The 8,104-nt window shown below is 36.0% G+C and overlaps 1 pseudogene; it reads right to left on the bottom strand.

Moving 5' to 3' along the window:
* Positions 1–209: 209 nt before the first annotated feature.
* On the bottom strand, positions 210–638 carry LOC114627712 (annotated as a pseudogene).
* Positions 639–8,104: the final 7,466 nt, after the last annotated feature.

Raw genomic sequence — 8,104 nt, forward strand, 5'->3', positions numbered from 1 at the left:
ATCCATGTTACACCAAAGCCAGCCAACCACACAGACCGAATACATAAATTTTATAAAATTAAACATCTATTAATTAATAGATTTTAATTAAGAAGCTTTTAGAGCATATCCTAAGTAAAAGAAACTTGTCAGTACTAATATCTGTTGATGTTTAAATTTTGAGAAAAATATTTAGTTTAGTAAATATAAGTGATAAAGGGAATTTTTTTCACAGTCCACAAAGGCTTTTTATTTATGCTTTACATTTAAAAAAAGAATCCCAGGATTTTCCCTCCAGCATGTTTTCGTCTTGCCTCTTCATGGTCCATGATGGCAGCAGGGGTTGTCAGCACAATGAAACCAAACTGGAGTGATGGGAGCAGATTGTTCTGCCATTTTTCTAGGTTTTTGAGTTGAACATCAAGTCTAGGGCTTATAACTCCACAGTTGTTCAACATGCCTGTGAGGTTCACAACTATCTTCCCAGCTCTGTGATCATCAGTGATCTCGAATTCACCAATTTAACCATGCTTCATAATCACAGTTAAGAACTGGGCGGTGACTTTAGAACACGGCCTGATGAAGACCTAGAATTTGCCTCGCTTTACTGTGTTGTTGAAGCTCCTGAGAGCATCCGCCAGAACATTCGTTCTCACCATGGTGACGGTGAGGGAACACGCCAGAAAGAGAGTAAGAGGGGCAAATGCACAGGAATTTTCACATATATTTATATACAGACAGGCTTCTCAGAGTGTGTAGAAAATTGAGGAACTTTTATTTTCTTATTTTTTTTTCTAATACATGTATGTACTTTGAGTCTCGAATCTTAGGAAAAGAAAAGAGAAAACAAAAATATCCGGAATATGAAAAGAAACGCCTACTTATGGTAATGTTTTATGAATATGTTTTTGCAAAGACTTCAGAACATTTTCTTGCTCTTTGTAAACACACATCACTAGGTAAAACTCAAAAATCTAATAGAAAGTTATTTTGTGGATGAAAGAATTCTACAAAAATTATTAGTGTCTAAAATACAAATACATGTGAATAGATAGATGACTCAGCCATTACGAAAACATTTTGTTCTTGTAGAAACCTGGATTGTGTTCTGATAACTCACATGGTAGTTCATAAACAGTTATAACTTTAGACCAAATAATTTTCTTTCCTGGTTGAATGAAGATAAAATTGTACATCTCCTACAATGACTGTTTTTATTGGATATTTTATTTATTTACCCTTCAAATGCAGACAGGAGCCTGATATTAAAATACACTTTTCCAGTTTTTTCTCCTCAAACCCCCATCCCATACTTCTCCCCCTGTTTCTATAAGGGTGCTCCCACCACTTAGCCACCCACTCCCACCTCAGTGCCCTGGCATTCCCCTACACTGGGTCATCAAGCCTTAACAAGACAAAGGGCTTCTTCTCCCATTGATGTCAGATAAAGCCATCCTCTGCTTCATAAGCAGCTGGAGCCATGGGTCCCTCCATGTGTACTCTTTGGCTGGTGTTTTAGACCCTTGGAGCTCTGGTGGGTCTGGTTGGTTGATAATGTTGTTCTTCCTATCAGTTTGTAAATCCCCTCAGTTCCTTCAGTACTTTCCCTAACTCCTCCATTGGTGTCCTTGTGCTCAGTCCAGTGGTTGGCTGCATGTGCTCACCACTGTATTGAGGAGGCTTTGGCAGAGCCTCTCAGGGGACAGCTATATCAGGCTCCTGTCAGCATGTACTAGTTGGCATCTTCAATAGTGTCTGGGTTTGGTGTCTGTATATGGGATGGATCTCCAGGTGGGCCATTCTCTGGATGGCTTTTTCTTTAGTCTCTGCTCCACACTTTGTCCCATTATTTCTTACAATTACTTTTATTGTTGAAATTTTTAGCATTCTCTTTGAATCTTAGTTCACTCAGTCTTAGAAAAAAAATGTGTTGCCAAGTCAAAAGAGAGTTTGCAAAATATTCCAATCACTTTTTGATATTGGCAAACTTAATAGCTGTGAGTGTCTATCTCGAGATGCTTATCTTTAAATAGAAATAATAGTACCCACTTGAAAAGATTGTTGAAAATATAAAGTCTATTAAAGTATTCAGAATGTGCATAATTGTAAGGAAGTGTTCAGGAATCACAGTGGCTCCCAAACTCAACTAAACACACTGTAGAAATAATGGATTACAGTTTGACTATATAGATATCATGACTTTCTATTCATGAGAGTTTTAGTGGGGAAGTAATATGCTGGCTTCTGTCAAAAGTATTAAATGTTTCATATGTACATAGTAAATGGGAACACTTATGTAGGTGTCAAAGACAATGTCAACTGAAGAAAGCTATAAGTATAAATAGTCATAATCAATGTTTCATTATATATATATATATATATATATATATATATATATATATATATATATTCTCCATACATGTGTTTGTGCCACATGTCTGGTACACACAGAGTTCAGAAAATGGCATGGACCTGAAGCTGAAGTTATGGATGGGTATGAATCCCAAATTGTGGGTAACAGGAACCACATATATGTCCTCTACAAGAGAGAAAGTAGAATTCTTAACCACTGAATCAACTTCTGATTCTAAATTTTTATACTGTTTTAGTGTATCAAGATATGAACCAGAATCAAAGATCCTGAGCTTGACATTTACAGAGCAATAACACATTTTAGCAATCAGATTATTGAATAGTGTTTAAAATTACAGCATAATTTAATGAGCTATGCAAAAGAAGTGGCAAAATGGTAGTAATAACCAGAGGGGTGGCATATGCCAAGGAGTCGGTGTCTTTCAGACAAAACAGGATCTGTGCACATGTGAATGCACAGAGACTGTGGCAGCATAAACAAGGCCTTCACAAGTCCACCTTAGATGTGATAACAACACTGTGAGGAAGACATGAATAGGAGCTTTCATCTTTACATAGGAAGCTATCTGCAAAAAGCCATTTAGAATTGATATCTTCTTGCAGGGGGAAAATACCTTGTCTCCAATAGAAACTCAGTGTGTATATAAACTGTACCTGCTAGCAGATGGTCAAAACAAAACAAAGTCAAGATTAATATTAGGATTTTTTTCACATATTGCTTAAATAGAGCATCACTTTAAAAAATCTTAGTAGTGTTTTGATTGTCTATTATAAATTCCTATTTTTATTTTGTTTTGTTTTTATATTTAGATGAGTGCGTGTATATGTGTATATGTATGTGTGTTGTTGTTGTTTCTAATGTTCTTTCTTTCTTTCTATCCTGGTCTGTTTACTTATTTCAATTGCTTGTTTTTCTAAAAAAGAGAGAAATAAGAAGATGGACAACTGTGATCACTGGGAGAATCTCAGAGGAGTTGGGGAAGAAATTTTATGATTAGAATATATTGTGTGAAACAGAACTTATTTTCAATTAAAAGAGTTAAGAAGATATTGGTAGATATGAAGAATGTATTTTCATAATAAGAAAAACCACACTGCGTCTTTTGTAACAATGTCATATTTTCAGAAAAATGCCATTGCAAACCTCATTATTTTCATGGCATATCCACATAAAGTTTAGAAATTCAGAGGAATGCAGCATTAGTAAAAATAACACCAAGAGATGGTAATCAAGTACAGATACCCCAAATATTGAGTGGGCTGAAAGCATGTTACACATATAAAATAATAGATAACTAATGATTTTTCAGAATCAGGAAAAAAACAAAAGGCATAAAATTGAAAAGTGAAAGTGTTGATACAATGAATACAGATGTTACAGTGTGACCCTGGTTGTATTTCAACAGGAGCAATAGTAATAAACCATCATTATTGTAACCTTCGACAAAGAAATGACTTGATATTTACAAGTAAAATCATTTCTGTTATATAATCTCTGTTTTATCAGTCTAACAATAAAATCTGGAAATTTTTCAACGTTAAGTTCACTTCTGAAATTTTAGGAGTCATTTGCTTCATGAATTTTTTGTAGAAAAAAAAATCTCTTATCTATGAAATTCGAATTTGTCGGGCAGCGGTGGTGTGTGCCTTTAGTCCCAGGACTTGGGAGGCAGAGGCAGGCGGATTTCTGAGTTCGAGGCCAGCCTGATCTACAGAGTTTGTTTCAGGACAGCCAGGGATATGCAGAGAAACCCTGTCTCAAAAATCCAAAAAAAAAATTTCAAATTTACAAAAATGACCGATATTTTTCAGCTTTATTACCTTTTAGCCCACCCTAGCTTGCTTAAGAGAAGCTGACTATTGATTTAGGCTATATTGTCTTTATCTGACTTCATTTTTCATTTTCCATGTGATTTTTCTTATTATAAGTATCATAATAATACAGTAAAGCAAGTCCAAGAAAATGAAGTGTGATTTATATAACAAATGTACTTCATCCTAACTCCTAGGGTAGTTTTCCATGCAGAACTAGAGTGTGCTACTGCAGCAAATTTTAAGTGCATAAAAAGGTATTTTTGGCAAATGTACTCTTTTGCTACTTTCAGAGAAATCTTATATTCAGATTTATTTTATTTTCTCATTATACAGTGACACCTTTAATACACATTATCCACTGAAAATCTCAACAAAAATGTTGCTGCAAATGTGTTTTGCCTATGTTTGAAGGTAATGCTAACTAGACAAGCAGTTTTCAACATCACCTATACATTACTCTGCTGCATCAAATAGGATTTATAAATAGAATTATAATTAGATTATTATTCCTTCACATGGCAATTTTGCTCCACAGTCACACATAAAGTCTGCAGAAAGATCTCAAAGTTTTCTTCTTGAGTTAATTTCTTTATAAATCACAACAGTTACTTAATCATTAAGAACATTCACACAGATATTTTTTTTAAAACACACAGAAAATGTGAGCCAGCAAATAAGGCACAAGCCAAAGGAGACAGAAAGGTTTATGTTAAGCAATCCTGTATTCTATATATAGTAAAAAGAGGAAATAGGCATATATAGAGAATGGTGATTTAGATGAGTGCAGTGTATACAGAGAATTTTGATTATACAAAATATAGAAACTAAGCCAAATGTCAGGAAACTTGGTTTCAACACTGATTCTAACTGATGCATAAGATACTGCTTCATTTGTTCCATTCTACTAATAAAAATGTAGGAGAGATTGTGTGACCTCTTATCCCAATTCGAACTACTTGTCTTTGATAATGTTACATGTTGATAAGAAGTACAGCTTCAGCACATAGAGTTAGATGTACAAATTTGTCTGGCAACATTGAGATTAAAATGCTCAAAGCAAAAACAGTGAGTCAGCAATAGCAGCACTGTAATCTTGTCTACAGAATAATACCCTCTGAAATTAGTAAAACAAAAGAGTCATTTGATAGATAATCTACAATTTGTTAGCCATCATAGCTATCTGTAAGATTTCCTTGCTCTCTCTCCACACCTATAAACTTTCAATATTCCTTCCATGAGAATTTTAATATGTACTTACAATTATCTTTGGAGTTTCATGAACAAATTCATGTTTTATTTCACTATTTTCTTGTTAGCAAATATTAGTCAATTCTACCACAAAGTGAATGGCTTGCTATACTCAAATCTGAATCTTGAGGAATTATTTTACTAATATGCTACTTAACTGTATCACAAACACACACACACACACGTGGAAAGCTGCGGCTTGTGCTGACAGCATTTGACATTACAAGATGGCGCTGGCATCTGCTGCTCCTTCAAGTAAACAAGTAAACCGCGCATGTGCTATGGTAAAAAAGAGCCAAGTCACAGCCCATCCCGGGGCGTTTTGGCGGGTAACGAGTAAGCAGCCAATCAGAAGTGAACACGCTGCTCCAAGGGTATATAAACAGTGCCTTTTCCAGGCCCAGGATCTTTCCTCCTTTTCATTGAAATAAACGTTTGCTGCGGAAGGATCCTGGTGTCCGCGTGCATCTTGCTGGTGAGACAATTACACGCGGGACACACACACACACTAAGAGAGAGAGAGACAGAGAGAGAGAGAGAGAGAGAGAGAGAGAGAGAGAGGGAGGGAGGGGGGGAGGGGGGGGGGGGGGGAGGGAGGGAGGGAGGGAGACAGAGGGAGAGGAAGGAAGGGAGGGAGAGGGAGAGGGAGAGAGATAAGCATCATAAATCTTTGACAGACATACTGTAATCTGGAAAGATTAAATGTAAGCATCTCCTGTCCTGCAGCCTTTCTTTCTCAACCCATTCCTTTGTCTCATGTCACCAACACCACCCTGCACTTTGCCAAAACCCAAGTTAGTATCTCCTGGAAATTTACTAGCTAGCTTCCCAGAGAATCAAGTAGGTGATTTTTATTTCCCGCCCCATTCAACATTTTCCCAGACATAGTCTCAGCATGGTAGACAACCAGTTGACATTCCACTACTTCTGCAGTGATCCAATTTCAAAGGGACTAAACCAGTGGTTCTCAACCTTCCTAAAGCTATGACCGTTTAGAACAGTTCCTTATGTTGAGGTGACTCCCAAACTATAGAATTATTTTTGCTATTTCTTCACCACAATTTTGCTACTTTTATGAATTATAATGTAAATATCTATATTTTCTGATGGTCTTGGTAACCCCTATAAGAGGTTCATTCAGCCTCCAAAGGTATTGCAATCCAAAATTTGAAAATCACTGAATTAACCAAAGCTCATTCTACAGACTTTCTTCCTTACATCAACCCTTTGTTTCACCTGACAATTCCAAAGTCAGGCTGCGGAGGTTTGAATTGGAACCCCATTCAGTCATGTGTTTGAATACTTGGCCATAAGGAATAGAATAGGTGTTAGCCTTGTTAGAGTAGGTATGGCCTTGCTGGATGAAATATGTTACTGTGGAGGCAATCTTTGAGGTTGTATAAGCTTAAAGGTAAACAGTGCAGCACACATTCTCCTGCAGCCTGAGGTTCAAAATGTAGAACACTTGGCTCTTAAAACATCACTTCTGCCTTCAAGCTGACATGTTTTCTGCCAAGAAGATGATGAACCAAATCTCTGAAGCTATAAGCCAGTACCAATTAAATATTTTCCTTTGCAAGACTTGCCATGGTTATGTCATCTCTTCACAGTAATAAAGCCCAAACAAAGACATATGCTGTCCCTGGAAACTCACGGGGTATTCTGCCCAGGAAATAGAATCTTCTTTGCAGACCCATTTTCCTCACTTCTATGAATTCTCCATGTGCTCTCCCCCATCATCTTCATCCTTTCTTGTCAGCTACAAATATCCAAAAATAAGCTATATACATTACCTTCAGTGATTATACCTGTTAGGTACTCATGAGCATTCCTTACCAAATAAACTATACTAATCACATGTTACTAAGATCCAGAAAGGTCACCTGAAACCAAGGAATGAAAACTCATGCTACAAAGACAAGTCTAAATGACAAAATCTAGATTGACAATCAACATGAAATCAGATTTCAAGTAAAGTCAGAGTCAATAACACTAAAGACCAGCAACCCTATGAAAATAGGGTTTATGAAACCTAATATAGCTGAGGCACAAGGCAACTATGACAAAATAGCTATTATGAATATGATCAATGACATTAAAGAAGATATGAATGCATCTCTAAAAGTGCATTCAATGAAATAGAATAAATAGAAAATTAAAAACATGAAAGAAACAGAGCATCAGTAAAACAAACCAAACTGAAAGAAAGTAGAAAAAAAATTTAGGTAGTGGCTTGAGAATCTCAGAGCAAGGACTAAGAGTAAAGAAAATAGACTCTTGGGTACTGAAGGCAAAATAGGAGAAATAAATACCTTGGTAGTGCAAAATGTTAACTCTAAAAGTATCCTGACACAAAATATCCAGGAAGTCTGGGGCATTATGGCAAGACTTAATCTACAAATAATCAGAATAGAGGAAGAGGAAACCAAGGAAACCAAAAGCATTGAAAATACTTTTAACTAAATGACAGGAAAAAATCTTAATCTAATTCAGAAAGTGCTTATCAAAGTACAGCCAGAGTACCAGATAGAATCTAAAATGAAGCAAATTTGTTATGGCACATAGTAATACAAACACTAAATATAAAGAACAAAGAAAAATATTAAAAGATGCAAGAGAAAAGACCAAGAAGCATATAAAGACAGACCTATTAGAAAAATACCTTGCAAATCACTGGAGACTAATAGCT

Source organism: Grammomys surdaster, unplaced genomic scaffold (assembly GCF_004785775.1).
Source record: "Grammomys surdaster isolate TR1022 unplaced genomic scaffold, NIH_TR_1.0 257, whole genome shotgun sequence".
Classification (NCBI taxonomy): Eukaryota; Metazoa; Chordata; class Mammalia; order Rodentia; family Muridae; genus Grammomys; species Grammomys surdaster.